Consider the following 15,091-nt stretch of genomic DNA (forward strand, 5'->3'; position numbering starts at 1 on the left):
GCTAAGAACTGAAGCCACACTTAGACTACTTTTAATAAAGTAAACGTGTTACCACACTTCAGTACCGCCTAACACCACTGAGCATTTACTAAACATAAATAGCATGTCATGTGCAAGTCCAGTTAGCAAACACATCAAGAAAATCTGTCACATCAGGGAGGATTGAAGCAAGCATCAAGCACAGCTAGGGCCTGACACTGATAAACTGGAAGCAACAAATTTAAAAAAAAATTCTCTTTCTTGCGTTTTGCTTTGCACACAAATCATACTGTAAATAAACTGGGAATACTGACTACACATCAGTCACTTCACACCGAGCCCTCTGTGAGAACTCTCCTTTCAGGATGACTTGACAGTCACCTGGGATGTAAAAGGTGATTTCTGGGGATTCACCATATGTACTTATATAAAGACACATCCATACCAGCAAAGCACACACGGAGGATGGTTCCTGCATGAACAAGTCAGCTTCCACGGTGTGGTAGAAACTTTCAGTCACTGAGCAAACTTAAAACAATTACTTGAATCTATTCAGCTTCACCTCTCCCAGTGGCATATGCATACTAGGAACTTAAATCCTGATATTTTTTCTGTGTCTACTGCCTTGGAACATGGAAAAAATCTCGAAAAAAAATTAGTAACTTTGCCTATTTTTGCAAAGCTCGTTCAAATATCAGCAAGTATGTTTCAGCATGAGTCACCGCCCCACATCCCTGTTGCAATAATTAGATTGTACATTTTCATTAGAAACTCTGACTCCTGTTCCTACTCTTCAGTTAGAAGATAAGCAGAAGCCAGCTGTTTTGAGCTTTATTAGAAAACCATGAAGTTTTCAAATGCAACTGTCCATCAATTTTGTTCGTTTGTTTTTTTAAATGAAGATACGCCAAAATCAAAACAACTAGCTAATCAAGCATGGGTTAATCAACCCATGCTTTAGATTACACCATGCAGTCAACTACAGTTGACGCAAACAAACTGCAAAATAACAACGGTAACTCCTCTTCCGACTTCTAGGGAGCGAACCTTTGGCAAACCTTACAACCAAGCGCCATTGCCCTTCTGTCTCGCAAAGCTAAGGAAATGGAAGTGGAAAACGATACCTGGGGAGAGGCTGGCGTGCTCCCGTGGGTGCTGGCTGCCGCTGGGCTCCCGCTGCCTGCCTCCTCAGGCAGTCCAGCACCTCCGCGGCCACAGCTGCCTGTGCGGGTCAATGTTTTACCAGGCTGTGAGCAGCTTGCTGTCCCACCCTCCCTGCAAACACCTCGTGGGGAAGGCAGCACCAGGGCCACGGGGGCAGAGCCAGTGCCGAAAAGGTCACCTCTCTTCTACCCACCCTGTCCTCCACAGGGAAAACAAGGCACAAAAAAAAGGGGAAACCTGCTAAGAGGGGGACGTGAAAGCATGACACGAAGGAAAAAAAAAAAAGCTACATAAATGGTGCTATTAATAGATAATTTGTGGCAGGTAAGTCATGATAACCTTTCTCCGTATTGTTCTAAGTCTGCGTGCAAGCCTAGGCGTGCCTGGCTGAAAGCTAAGAGGGAACACTTAATTTATGGGAGTACATAAATTTCCAAATAAATCTTCAGCATAAGAGAGCAGTCATTCAAATGACAGCTAAAACTTCAAAAAACAAAATGACAACAAAAAGACCTGAAACGGCATGATAAAATAACGCAAAGGGAGCCTAAACACGAAGATGAGGGAAAGAAATGGCCAAGGCAACCTGCGCTGGTTTACCTTGCAGGTAGAGGCTCTGCTCCTGCGTCTCGGCTCCTCGGGAGTGCCTCAGAGTCAAAGCTCTACCCACGCTAGCCAGAGCTTTCCCATTCCCAGCAAGTTAACAATTACAAGCAGAGGGCAGCCAAAACGGGCTGGCAACCGAGCGCGGCGCTGACAAGGTGCCACTGCCGCTCCCTGAGGAGGAGAGGACAGCTGCTGAGCTTGGGAAGGACTCGGAAGCTGGGACTTGGTGGCTGCTCCCAACCTGGGAGACCCTTTCCGGAGCTGGTACACAGATGTGTGCTCACGGAGCAGCAACAGGAAAATCTAGGCTACGCTGTGTGTCCTGGTTTTGTGATACTGCCTCGTCTGTCATGGCCTTTCAGCCCTGGTTTGGGGAAGAGTGATTCATTTTGTCTAATCTGGGATCCCTGACTTGAGCAGTATGTATTTTAATGCACGTGTTTAAGGAGAAAATCTACATCACCGGCTGCTCTAGCTAGTCAGATTAGCTACTAAAACCTGCCACGTAGTGCAACAAGGAGCATGTCCATGTGCTGGGTTTGCTGTTGATCTGGATCTTGTATGGCCTCGCACAGGGATGGGGTTGTCCACGCTCAGTGATGCTGGGCTGAGGGACACCAGCCGAGTCTGGTCAGGTTGGAGAGGCTTTCTCTGCCCGCTGGGCACTCTGCAGCGCACTCAGGGGTGGCCAAGGGCACAGCTGCGTCCAGCTCACCAGCTGGCACACACGTGTGACACTGTTTGTCGGTGCAGCAGCGGGCTGTGGCTGGACTCGAGCAGACGTGTCACCAAAAGCAGGAGTGCCTTCCCTGAGCCAGGACTCCTGAGAGCGCTTCCTCAGAGCCCAGGGCCCAGGGCATGCCCACAGGGGCCGATGCGTGGCCAGCCGCTGCGGCAACGTGAGCCCTGTTGCTGCAGCCCATGTTGCATGCCCAGTGCACCCAATGCACATGAGCCTGTTCAGCTCTCCAAGGTGCCACCATTTGCTGTGGGTTCTTTCAGGTGTGGTGCTCCCTCCTGCCGGTCCACACTCACCTCCCCTCCCCTTTTGCCTGGAAAGGCGGAATCTCTCACACATTTGGTATTTAAGGCCACTATGGCGGCAGCCTGTGAATCCCTGGTAGGACAGGCTGTTGGCCCGAGCAGAGAAGGCATATGGACTTCCCTACAGCTGCTAGACACAATCCTACTGCTGTAGGACAACCTGCAAGACCTGGCAATGTCTTTTGCATAAGCCTTATTAATTCCCAACCGTCAACTTGTATTCCCTCTAGATAAAAAACCCCCACAGTTGCTTTACAGCATCTGCTCCCAACCTGTGAGGAAGAGTGCTGTTACAAATGGACAGGGGAGGGAGAGAAGCATCTTCTGCCAGCTTCTCAGGCTTGCAGCAGGACACTTGCCACATCACGTTAGCCTCTCAGTGCCTGGCTGATCCCCAGCTGTAAGTGGAAATTTAGTAGAAATAGCTCTGCTATTCCACAGAGCTGCTTGGAGTCTCAGCTGTGGCTATCACCTCTGAGATCCCCAGGCAGAAAGAGGGGTCTTATCTGAAAAAGCTTATCTGCACTTAAGACCCTGCCTAACCAGCTCCGGGGAGCAGGAACTGCTCGTAGCAGTCTTGCTCTACCTGGTATTGAGAGCTGCTCCCAGAGAGGTGGACTAGGTGGGTGAAGGGGGAGGTCCAGCCATGCTGTTTCTCTCTCCTGCTTGGATAAGGACTCCACTCAAGATCTCTCAGACCTTCCCAACAAAACCTGGGGGGGAAGAGATCATGTTTCTGTGAAAAGTCTGCTTTTGGCAACTTGGCGTTTCCTGGTTGCAGAAGCGTTTCAGCAGAAGAATCCGGAGGAGCGCTGCCCACCCATCTAGATCAGATCTAGATTTTATCACCGTTGCGTTTCATGTCGTGACACTGCTGGTCTGGTCTCCAGCAAGGTTGGAAACTGAGGCTCCAGTCGTGAGATTTGGAAGTGGAAGAGTGGCACACTGGTACTTGAGTTATGGAGCCAGCTCAAATTTAGTTTGCCTGACAGTGTAGACAAGGTCACTGCCTGTTATGGGAAGGTTGTACAAATACTCACTTTTTCACAGTGCTAATACTTCTGTGATGCATGTTAGCACGGTACAGGCCTAAGAGAGTCAAATTGTGTGTAGTATTGACCCACTGAGGCCAAAGGACTTCAGAGAAACTCATGTTACCAGTCATAGCTGCCAGGTATAGCTACCACAGAAAAATGATGGCTCTACTATGGTACAGCTGAAGTTGTATCATGTCACCCTGGACAAATAGAACAGTGGACAATTTGATGGGTCCTCCCACTAAATCGGCCCTTGTAGATAAGCTGATATAATGCAACAGAAACCAAACATTTTTTTCATTGTTGGACAAGCAATAAGAAAAAAAAATTGTCTTCCTAACCTCTGTATAGCTACCACCTTGTGAAAACTCAGTCTTTCATTCACACAAGCTTATGCAACCTTTTCTCTGGTTTTCAGAGATTAACTTCTAAATGAAAATCATCCAAAACCAATGAGTTTTACCTTTCTTTGTAAGAAAGTGATAGCAGTAGTAATTTTTATAGGGCGTTACATCTGAAAGCAAGTTGCGAACATGAACGACTGGATTAAGTACCATTGAGAGGCATTTCCCTGAAGTGTTGATGCCTTTGGTTCTTCAACAGGGTGGGGTAGGCTGACATAAAGTAATTTCCCAAAGGTCACACAGCAAGACAGTACCATGCCTGCAGTTGGCTCTGCAGGTATCATTGCCCATGTTCCTGAAACGAATGCGGTCGGCTTCTGGCCAACCCAAGTTTAATATGCTTCTCCTTATTTTCCGCTCTCAGAGATGAGGTTTTCACAACCGAGGGTTCAGAGAGAGGCAGATGCTTCTCAGGAGGCCAAATCTGCCCCTGTGTCACCTGGTCCAAAGTTCCCCGCACCACGCTTTCGCAGCTAACCAGAGGTGGGTTTCTGATTAACGCACCGCTGACAGGAGAGACTGTGACCCATGGAAACTTGGCGTTTCAGTCTCTTCTCAGCGCACAACCTTTGTCACAGAGCACAGGTTTCAAGGGCAACGTAACACTTGCATATTTACTTACTGCAAATGGAGGAGGTGCTGGGTTGTACAGCACACAGACTGTAAAGTCAAACATTAATTTAGTACAGACACCGTATAACTTCAGGCTGGCTTGGGAGCAAGTAAAGTAAGAGAGATGGATATTAAAGGTGAAAAAGCACCTAAAATTCACAGGCTGTTGGGCAAAGCACTTTCAATGAAACAGGAATTTACTTACAAAGTGTTAGCAGCCCTAACAATAAATAGATCAAACAACAAAGCCAAAACGTGGGGATCAGGTAACAGAAGGGGAAATTTCTGTGAATCTTAAGTGGGTGTTAATTTTGTTCCCGTTCTGTTTCAACAGATGCATTTGTATTTCATCCTGCATGGCAACACTCACTTTGGAAAACAGTACAGGCAGATCCAGAGGGGCTACTGTGGAGGCTTTGAAAACTTCATATTCCCAGTAAAGAACCTCCTGTACCTGAGCACACAGTGCTGTCAGGAATATGTTCAGACCCATCCCTAAGGAGCGTGTCGAAACCACCTCCCCAGGAAATACTGGAACAGCACTGATCGCCTCTGACGGCAGCTACGTCCCCTCCTCTGGAGCAGAAGGACTAGCAACTACCTGCTGGAAAAGAAACAGGTGGGAGGGGGAAAATAATCGCTGTGAGCCGTGGAAGATCTTTATCATACAGGAAAATAGCAGAGACGTCAAGCGTGAATTGAGAGGGCTCTTCAGCAGTAGCCTGAAGGTGGCACACATGAGGACACCTCTCCAGCTGTGGCTTTGGCTGGGCGTCTGGGCTCTCGGAAATCACACCTGGCCATGCCAGCAGTGCAAGAGCTACAGCCCTGCCATACCTACTCATCCGTTTGGTCTATAATTTAGTATCTTGTGCCGAGATTTCAGAGCAAAATGCCCTGTAGATCTTCATCTACTGCAGAATGAGTCCTCAGCACTGGACAGACAAGGTACTCCTCCAGATGATAAGAGAAAAGAGATAGCAAGGGAACTATTTACAAAATGCTTCTGCTAGCTGATCCCAGAGCTGTTTTGCTAGTGGTTTCACTGGGCAGAGTTTCAGTCATCACTATTCCCTTGGAGGGAACAGACCTTGCAAAATACATGAGATATATAAAATATGTATGAAAACTTGCTCACGATTCACAGAGAAACTGAATGTTGATGGGAAAGAGTATTTGCAAGCAGCTTCTGTAGAGCTGATTTGTTAAACGCCTGGCTAGCAAAGAATGGGCAACACTGGTACAAAATCGCATAATGCCAGGCTAGAAAACTCCCTAAAAAAAAGCGACTTTATTCAAAAAATAAACCACCCTGTCCCACCTTTCTTGTTTACTCCCTTATTTGCAGCTTTTTTGCAAAAATAGTATTTCAAAACCTTATCATCCAAAGCTTTCAGGGAGAACTGCCTATTTTTACTTTATCTGTGTTTTGTACGACCACACTATGCTAGTGATTTAGCAACTTCACACTGCAGACAAATATTTCAAAATATTCCCTTCTTCATAGCTGTTCAACCGCTTTTACATGTATTGCTGCATTGCATGATGCCACCCACAGTCGTGCTTAGGAAAGGATCGTGTGGGAAACGCGATGGTTTAAAATCAGAGATGTGCATTCCCCATGGGTTTGATTTTAGTGCAAAAGTCCCTCAGCTAAGCTGCTTCTGGGATTTCCCTGATGTGACAATTACTGCACAGGGAGAATCTCAGGCTCAGGCTTCGATGGTGCTGGTTTAGTCAGGTTCCTCACCAAGCAGTTGAGGGGTCTGTGTGGTTTGGGTGCTTGAGCAATGTCCCCGTTGCGTCCCTGGTCCCTCATGTCTGCCTGTGCAGACTGGGAGCGGAGGGGCAAACGGGCAGGTTGGCAGTGGTCCGCGGGGAGATGCCCCCAGGAGCACCCACGGCACTAGGAGTGCCTGGCAGATACATCTGCTCTGGCCCACCATCGGGATGGCGCTGGGTGCACGTAACAGTGTCCATAGCGCATTAGGGAGCGCAACAGAAAGGTACCCCGGCGAAGCTGGAGAGCTTTTCAGCTGCAGCAGAAAATTATTTACTACTTCGGGGGAAAAACAGAGCGCGTTGAACCATATTTTTAGAAGAACCCGCCTCTCACTTAGGCACCAAAATAAGCCTGAGCCGAAAATGGAGCCCCATAGATTACCTGGGCACAGGTGTCACAAGAGGCGTTGCAAAGAACGGAGCAATTTTATAAATCAGCCCTATCCCAGGGAGGTTGGCATGGCAGCTGCCACCTCTCAGACCGTGCTCAAGCACTGCAAACACCAACCCAGGGCATTGGGCTTCCCAAGCACCGAGCGACCTGCAGCAGCTGGGCAGGGTCCGCAAGGAGTCCCTCGCAGCGGGTACCATTTGCCACACAAATGTGCTGCCAGATGCAAAGGACAGGTAGAAAAAAGTGTTTCAGGACTAAAGTATTTATAGTTTCTCTGACTGTTGCTTACAAAATGTAAAAGTCTGAAAAATGTAACAACCCTAATATCAGTATAGTGTTTTTACTAATTTTCTCCTTTAAAGGGGTACTACTAGGAAGAGAGATTTCTTCCACTTACATTTAAGTTAAGACATTTTTAATTACTTGGTTAAACACACGTATTATGCATATGAATTAAATAATTATAAGCCACAGCTTAGTACATGACTTTTTTTCCCTGTAGTTCCTTTAAGATAAGAATAAAATTGTTTATTTTACACAGGAGAGTACTTTTATCAAAATCTATGGGCTGTCTGCCTATCTCTATATATCTATTTATCTATTATCTCTCTTTCTATCAAGACACATTACGTATTAAAATGCTTTGGGAGATCTGACTGGGTATGTGGAGCTGTAAAAAGCAAGAATTTCTAATAAAAGAGAATAAATGTGTGGCTAACAATGCCTTAATTCTACTTTCTGGGGCCTTAACATTGGAACTAAAACTAGCCTGTAGCCGTTTTAGCAATGAGCAGTCTTCTTAGCACTGTCCTTAGCGCCTTATGTTAAATTTGGGCAAATATTTGCCATCAAATTCAGTGCCTAACATTTGATGACATGAAACATCTTCATCAGACTCTGCAAGTGCAGCTAGTTGCTTTGAATGAACCCCAGGAGATAAGTAACGTTTCTATTTAAAAATAATGCTTAAGAAGACAGTACATACGGAGATTTTATAGCTGAATGGAAAAACTGGGACTGAATCAGCCTTTCCAGACTGCCAAGTAGATGAATGAAATATTTTTTTGTTCTTATTTGCTTTGCTGAGAATCTCAGAGGAGATATTGATACAGATCTCTGTGAGGCCAGTTCCTGAGGACTGTACTTAAATATTTGGAAGCTATTATTTACTGCTTAATTATCTCCATGCAACCAAAAACATCCCTCAGCTTCAGTACAGAGATGCCTTTTACAGCACGTCCACCTCATCACCAAATTCAAGGCACAAGAAACAACATTTGTAGATGAGTGGGGTGAAGGTTTGAAGGGCTGATCCACACAGTGGACCTCTTGCTTTGCAGTTCTCCTATCGTCTGCCCATGAGAGGTGTCTGGCTGCCTCTTGCTCCTCTCTTTTGGGGGCACCCCAAGGTGGAGGGAGGCTTCCTGAAAGAGAAACGGCTTGAAGGGAGGAGGGTGCCTAGAGGTAGCAGCGTGGCTAAGACATGGCTGGAGCTAGACGGGCAACCACAACAATGCGAGGAAGATTGAGGGTACTTAGGATGGAGTCAGGGACTTGATAATTGGCTGGAAGGAAGTTAATAGAGAATCACAGAGATTAACAGGTGTGGTTCAGGAGGGACAGGAGTTGTGAACTGCTTACAGGGTGGGTGATAGCTGGAAAGGAAGGTGGGGTAGAGCTGGAAGGCACCTTGCGTGTAGAAGAGATGAGAGGAAATCCATAATTTCTGAAGGGAAAGAAAAAATAGGATGGGGCAACCCAGCTGCTGGGGTGAGGTAAGGTGTTTTGGAGGGACAACTAATGAGACCTAGTAATGCTTGTGAGAAAGGAGAAAATGTATGATCTACAAGGAGAAAATGAGGGTTGAATTGGAAAGAGGAAGCAGTAAACACAGAATTTACAAATGCTGGCTCTAAAGATATGTGAATGAGTCAAGTAAAATAATAGTGTACTGAAAGGACATATCCAAAAGGACAGCTAGTCCCTGGGTGAAGGAAGAATTGATGGGTCATCTGCTTTCAACCCAGGCATTTGGCACCACTGTACTGGCTGCAGGAAGTCACACTGGCACAAAGGTGAAAGAGATGGAGTCCACCTAGAGAGAAGAGGAAAAGAGACGGAGGTGACAGTGCAACAGAGCCTGACCGCAGAAAAACAGGGAGGTTAGGGACAAAATTACTTGTGTGGTGGAGCTGGTCCTGGGCCAGGGGTGAAAGAAGGAGTGGGAACTGGAGGGGTAACGGTTCAGAAAGCAAAATGAAACAACAACCCTTTTTCCTGTTTATGATAAAAATAGTCCCAAGCAGATTTTTCTTACTTATTAAAAATCTCCACATAAAAGGAGCCTAGGAGAACCAGCAATACCCTCTCTACAGTAGCTTCATCACATGTGCAAATAAAATATGTTGCTAAACTTGTTTTTGCCTATGTAAGGGCTAAAACCAGATATCATTTACTCCTATGCACACACAACCAGTAATACTTTATGCTTGTAGTGTTCCCGCCTATTGTATGAAAGCTGAAGACCTGAATAACACAATGTTCCGTGCCAGAAAACTGCAGCATTTAGCCAGGCTATCAGTTTCCCAAAGTAATTTTATGGTATTTCTATTTTTTAGATCTTCCATTAACACTCAAAGTGGATCTGTTTTTCCATGCAAAGGAATGATTTAAGAGGAAATCTGTAACACCTACTCTGGCAAGCACATCGATGCATCTTCTGAGATCAGTGGTAAATTGCAACTTGTGCACCAAATGATCTGCAATCCAGCTGTCCTGAGGCTTGCAGCACGGCTAGTGGGAAAATCCTGATTCAAACTCTCAAGTTATAAAATCCATCTTGCTCCTATGCATGTTTTTAGAATTCAAAAACCTTTCACCAGATTCTGCAAAATTCACATTGTAACCTTTCAGCTTACACAGACACTATTTTGATAGCTGACATACAGAACCCTGCTCTGCTCATTACTATGAAATTGGGAGCTGTTGGATACATGTACTGCACTGAAAAAAAGCGCTGTCTATTTTTAAGCACAGGTGCAGCTATTTGTGGTTAGCTGGGTCTCAGTCCGGCTTACCTGCAGGCTAGACTTCAGATTTGAGGCTTGGATTTGATTTATGTTAAAACTGGAATTACACAGTTTTGCTCTCACTAACCTTTGCATAAGATGGAGGGACTCTCAGGACCAGCTTGTTCTTGCAAGACGTCTCCTTTGTTAGAGCAAAGCCCCTCTGAGGACAACAGTTTGCATTTGAGTTGAGCTGCGTCTGTACTAGAGCCAGACCTTTGGCTTTGTGGATTCAGAAAAGTCCCCTAAACAGTAAGGATTTCAACACTTGAAATGAAATGATGCATTTGATTCAACACAGCTCTGTTTATTCCATGTGGACATGGGGTTATGTCTTTCAGAGCACTGAAGCTTTGCCTGTGTTGCGCACTCCTAGCTGGGTCATTTTTATGGTACTGCACGTCAGTCATGGACAGCTAGATTTTTTTGGTTTCTCATACACGGAGGAATAGATGTATGGAAACTGTTTTCTGATAACATACATTCAAAGAACTAAATGGATGTTACAGACCATTGTGAAGAGAGATGAGAAATCATATTTTAATGATTACCAGCACTCCAAGCATCACCAGATTATGAGAAAGGTCTTAAAAGATACCTTAGGAAGGATTGCTAGGTGGCTGTCTCGAACAGTCACCCCACACTAATAAAATATCAAATTCTAAAACCAAACAAACCTGGCCATGTCGAGAAGTGTGAGAACAGTATTGCAAACCTGAAAACAGGATTTTTTCATGATTACTTGTACTTTGCTTTTCTTTTGCAACTTATCGCCTGAATCTAAACCCAAACTTGATTGGTATTTTGGAATAATCCTGAAATATTGTGCAGTAATAGTCAGTATTTCATATTACAGTTACATACTTATGGGCTTTTAAATGCTATTAATGGCTTACGCTTTCCCTTGAAGGAATCCCAGCTCACTTGCTGAAGTATTTTCACAGTGTTTTCACCTCCTTTGATATGCAGTCAGCTCTGAAGGAGCACACAGTGTGAAATTATTAAAGTTAGAAATTAAAAAAAATACTTGATTTCACTAAGGTTACTGGGAGCATTTTGAGAGGTGATAGAATGCATTTATCAGATCTCACACATTAGCCAGCTACTCCTCAAAAATGTAGGGAAGGCTACGCTTGGGAAACTGAGCGTCTTGGGCACTTTTAAAGATTTTCTTCTTACTGAAGTACCATCAGCAAGCACCATTCATCCTAGGAAAAGTCAGAAAGCTCTCATCTATTTCATTATTAAAATAAAAAACAAGGTTCTAGATCACGAATAGTGTTTCCATGCCCTCACCCATTGCTCAGGTAGGATGTAGGGACACGACTACTCGAAAGTGAAGAACTGCGGAGGATGAGAGCAGGTCCAACGCAACAAAGAGCAACATCTCTCCTGTGTTTGGTTTGGGGCCAGCCAAGGCTGCGTCTGCACATTTCCTATTTGCCACATATTTACTTCACTAAAACTAATAATTTATCTCCTGCTAGACACCAGGTCTGTCTGAGCCGAGGTGAAAGTTCTGTTGCAGTGTCTTTTGCAGAGCTATGGCACGCAGACGGTGAGAGCCTGCTCTACCAGCCAGCACCACCTCCGACCAGCCCCATTCCTCTCTGCAAGCTCATTTCTGGGTTGGGGCACCAGTTCAAGAGGCAGACTTGAGAGCCTGCCACCAGGGCGGATCTCCTGTGGTCCTCCCCCAGCCCCGGCATTCGCTTCCAGCGTGGCCGGGAGGATGCTGGGACAGCGGCAGGCAGCTGGGGACGCCCCAGCCAGGCTGAGCTGTAACCTCAGCACATTTAGGGGAAAGGTAAGGTGTTACTTCATGCTAGGCTTCTCTCAGGAACGAAGGCAATGGCATGTTAGAACAATGTCACTCCTAGATACAAACAAGTGAGGGCAACTCAGCCAGTACAAATAAACAAATAGAAGCACAGAAGGAAGAAAAATTGCACCTTTTGGATTTGCTGCTATTCTTCATGTGCACATTTGACAGATGCTATTACAATGGATGCTACAGTTCACTTACTGATTAAATCCCAGTTACTGAGCCCATTTCTAGTTCTTGGCTGATGCCACTTTATTGATAGGTTGAATACAATTTCATTTGCTTGTGGTTAAGTAAGTCATCAGTGTCAATCAACATTTTCTTACAGTGCTAAGCCCACAAAAAACGTGCGCCAGGCAGAGCAGTGATGAATATAAGCCTCTGGGATCACACCGTGTGTGAGCCTGAAATTCCAGGCTATGAATCAGTCTGTGGACTGTGTGGCAGAGCCTGCAGTGATCCTTTGCAAAAAATGGCACATGGATTAACAGTTGCTGAAACTTCATTTTCATCAGCGTGTTAGTCAATGTTTTGGGTGTTAGCGTCTTGCTGTGGCATTCTTTGTTAAGGAACAGAAAAGAAAGTGGTAGCTCGCAGCTCCTTTGGCATGTAGATCTCCCACCCATGACACTGTATCTCTGAGGGGGAGAAATGAAGGAGAGACGGATTTAAAATCCCAGAGCTGTACCAAGGAATTGTTGCTGTTTAAACAAAGCTCCCTCCATCTCTGCACTACTTGTGATGCTGCTGGTTATCAGGAGCTCTGCAAGCTTCTGGGCTTCTGCAGCCAGCAGAGCTGCTGGGGGGTATTCGGAGAGAATTTATTTCTAGTGAGCAAATAGTCTAACGTGTCCCATGCCCTAGGTTAGCATCCCTTGGGTGCCATGCAGGACAAGCCAACACATGCCTATTTAGTCCTGGAAACTCTGTTCCTTCCACACTGTAACTGGAAATGGAGGCAAGGGGGTTGTATTGCCTTAATTCTGCTAAAATCCCTCCCTTGCCATCTGTGGGCCCATATGAAGTACTATATGCAAGGAAGGAAAGAAGATAAATGATGTTCCAGAGAAGGTGAAAGGAATTCTGCATGGCCTCGTTAAAAATGCATATTCCTGGGAAACAGATTTCTAGAAATTAAATTTTCTACTGATTTCATTCCAGTTGAGTGAAGAAAGAAATGGTGGGACTACGGCAGTCATTCAAAAAGAGGTTTTACCCCTTTCATATTATTGGTGACATTCTTTTAGAAACCTGTGTCTCCAAGGCCTTTTTTGCCTTGTGACTAAGATGCAGCAGCAATATCCAAGTTAAATGTCTGCATTTCTAACCTAAAGAAAAACGATACAGTGCTCAGTCATGCAAATTAACGTACCAGTCAGAATCCACCGAGCTGTCTGGGATATCAGATTATGTTTTGAGACAACTTCTTTTAACCTAATGAGTCTGCATTCTTCGTTAAAGCAAATTAGCATAATTCCACTACAGTCAACGTAGCTGTACTATTTCAGATATGTTCTTATACTGTGCTTATCATCTGAGAGCTTTACAGCAGAGCTTTAAGCAATGTGACTAATACCAGGAATAAGTTGCTTTATGCCCTCTGAGACAAAAACCTAAAAATGTTATAGCAGTTAATACAACTTAAAAAATGCAGATACCATTTATAAAACTTCTTATAAAAGCCTGTATCCCAGGCCATACAGATATGTACAGATCTCAAAAAAAAGTCTATATGACAACATGCCCTAACTCCCTGTAGCCACAGAGAGGAAACTCACAGCTTACGACAACATGCATTTGCGCACACATTTGACACAATTCTCATGCTTTTGTGTGTGTATATGTGCACAAAATCTGCAGTATCACTTTAGTTGCTTTTTAAAAATTATTTTGAAATAAATTTTAATTATTTATTATTTTTAAAAATTTAAAAAAATACTTAAATAATTTTTAAAAATTTCCTAAGCAATAGGAATATCAGAGTGCTTTTTTTTCTGATTTCATAACATATCTTGCTTGTACTGTGCCACATTGGCACTCAGATTATAAACTTACAAAACACAGTGGGCCAGAAGCAGCTGGGCAGAGTCTCCCCTCCTCACAGCTTCAGGCTTTAAGGCAATGGAATTGCACTGACGTAATATGCTTTAACAAAGTGCTCATCATTGCTGCAGTATAAAAGAAGGGGATAAATAATGCTTTTTTCTTCTGGTGGTCTGAAGATAAGCAAGTTAATTCATCTACACATCAGAAAATCAGCACAAAATTTGTTCACCATCCAAATAAAAACATTAAGAACAGTGTTGTTACTTCAGATTTTTGGGGCCCATGTAGCACAGTAATCTGTCTGCAGCACTGACCATAAACTGAGCCCTACAAAAGAGCAAGAGCAGGACAAGCATATGTGATCTTTCCTGCGAGCCCTCCTCCAGCCTCCAACCACTTTCAGCTCAGGGGACTCGTTGAGTCTGATGTAGTTTGCCCAGTGGTGGACCTCTCTTCCAAGTACTTGCCCAATCTTCCCTTGAATGCCTGCAAAAACTTCTGCAATTATCACACCCTTTGGCAAAGAGTTTCACAGATCTAGTATTTGCTGCATGAAGAAATACCTCCTTTTGTTCTGAAAATGGATTCTACAGCTTTGTTTAACAGTTGCTACCTCTTGCATTGGAAAAGACAGTGAGCAGCCCACCCCCACCTACCCTCTCCACACCACCCAGGATTTTATAGACCTGAATCAAAGAGACCCCCACAGTGGTCTCTGCCTGAGCCTGAGCCTGCTCAGACAGAAGCCGAGTATCACACATATGTTTTGGCTCCTCGTTTCCAAGGGATTAGGGAATTTACAAAAATGTTCTTGCTGCCCAGGCTCCCTGCACATCCTCACTGTAAAACTTCACGCCACACTCACTGGCTGGACATTGAACGTGCTGAATGTAACATTCACGCAAAGCCTAATGTGGGCCAATGATCCTAAATATTTAATCGACGGTGTGTCCATGCTCTAGCAAGACATGTAGAAACCCCCGCTCCTGCTTTGGTAATTGGTGTCCCAGCCACCTACAACACAGCGTGCCCAACACAGTTGCCTGACCGTGAAGTCCAACACCTGCCTTCCACAGGCAGACCTGCCCTGCAGGAATGCTCATTCAGGGAACTCAGATGGCTAAAATAAA

General features: G+C 44.8%; 1 protein-coding gene across 6 annotated transcripts in view; it reads right to left on the minus strand.

Moving 5' to 3' along the window:
- The window catches only part of RBM47 (RNA binding motif protein 47), an 80,782-nt gene that overhangs the window by 43,433 nt on the left and 22,258 nt on the right, over positions 1-15,091 (minus strand). The window contains exon 1 of one of the 6 annotated variants that reach the window (XM_076336140.1): positions 1,104-1,163. The exons of the other annotated variants lie outside the window; for them this stretch is intronic. The gene's annotated coding sequence lies outside the window, so the exon portion shown is untranslated. Of the gene's footprint in view, positions 1-1,103; positions 1,164-15,091 lie in introns of those variants that run through there. 6 annotated transcript variants of the gene reach the window in all.

This window comes from Aptenodytes patagonicus, chromosome 4 (genome assembly GCF_965638725.1).
Source record: "Aptenodytes patagonicus chromosome 4, bAptPat1.pri.cur, whole genome shotgun sequence".
Taxonomy (NCBI): Eukaryota; Metazoa; Chordata; class Aves; order Sphenisciformes; family Spheniscidae; genus Aptenodytes; species Aptenodytes patagonicus.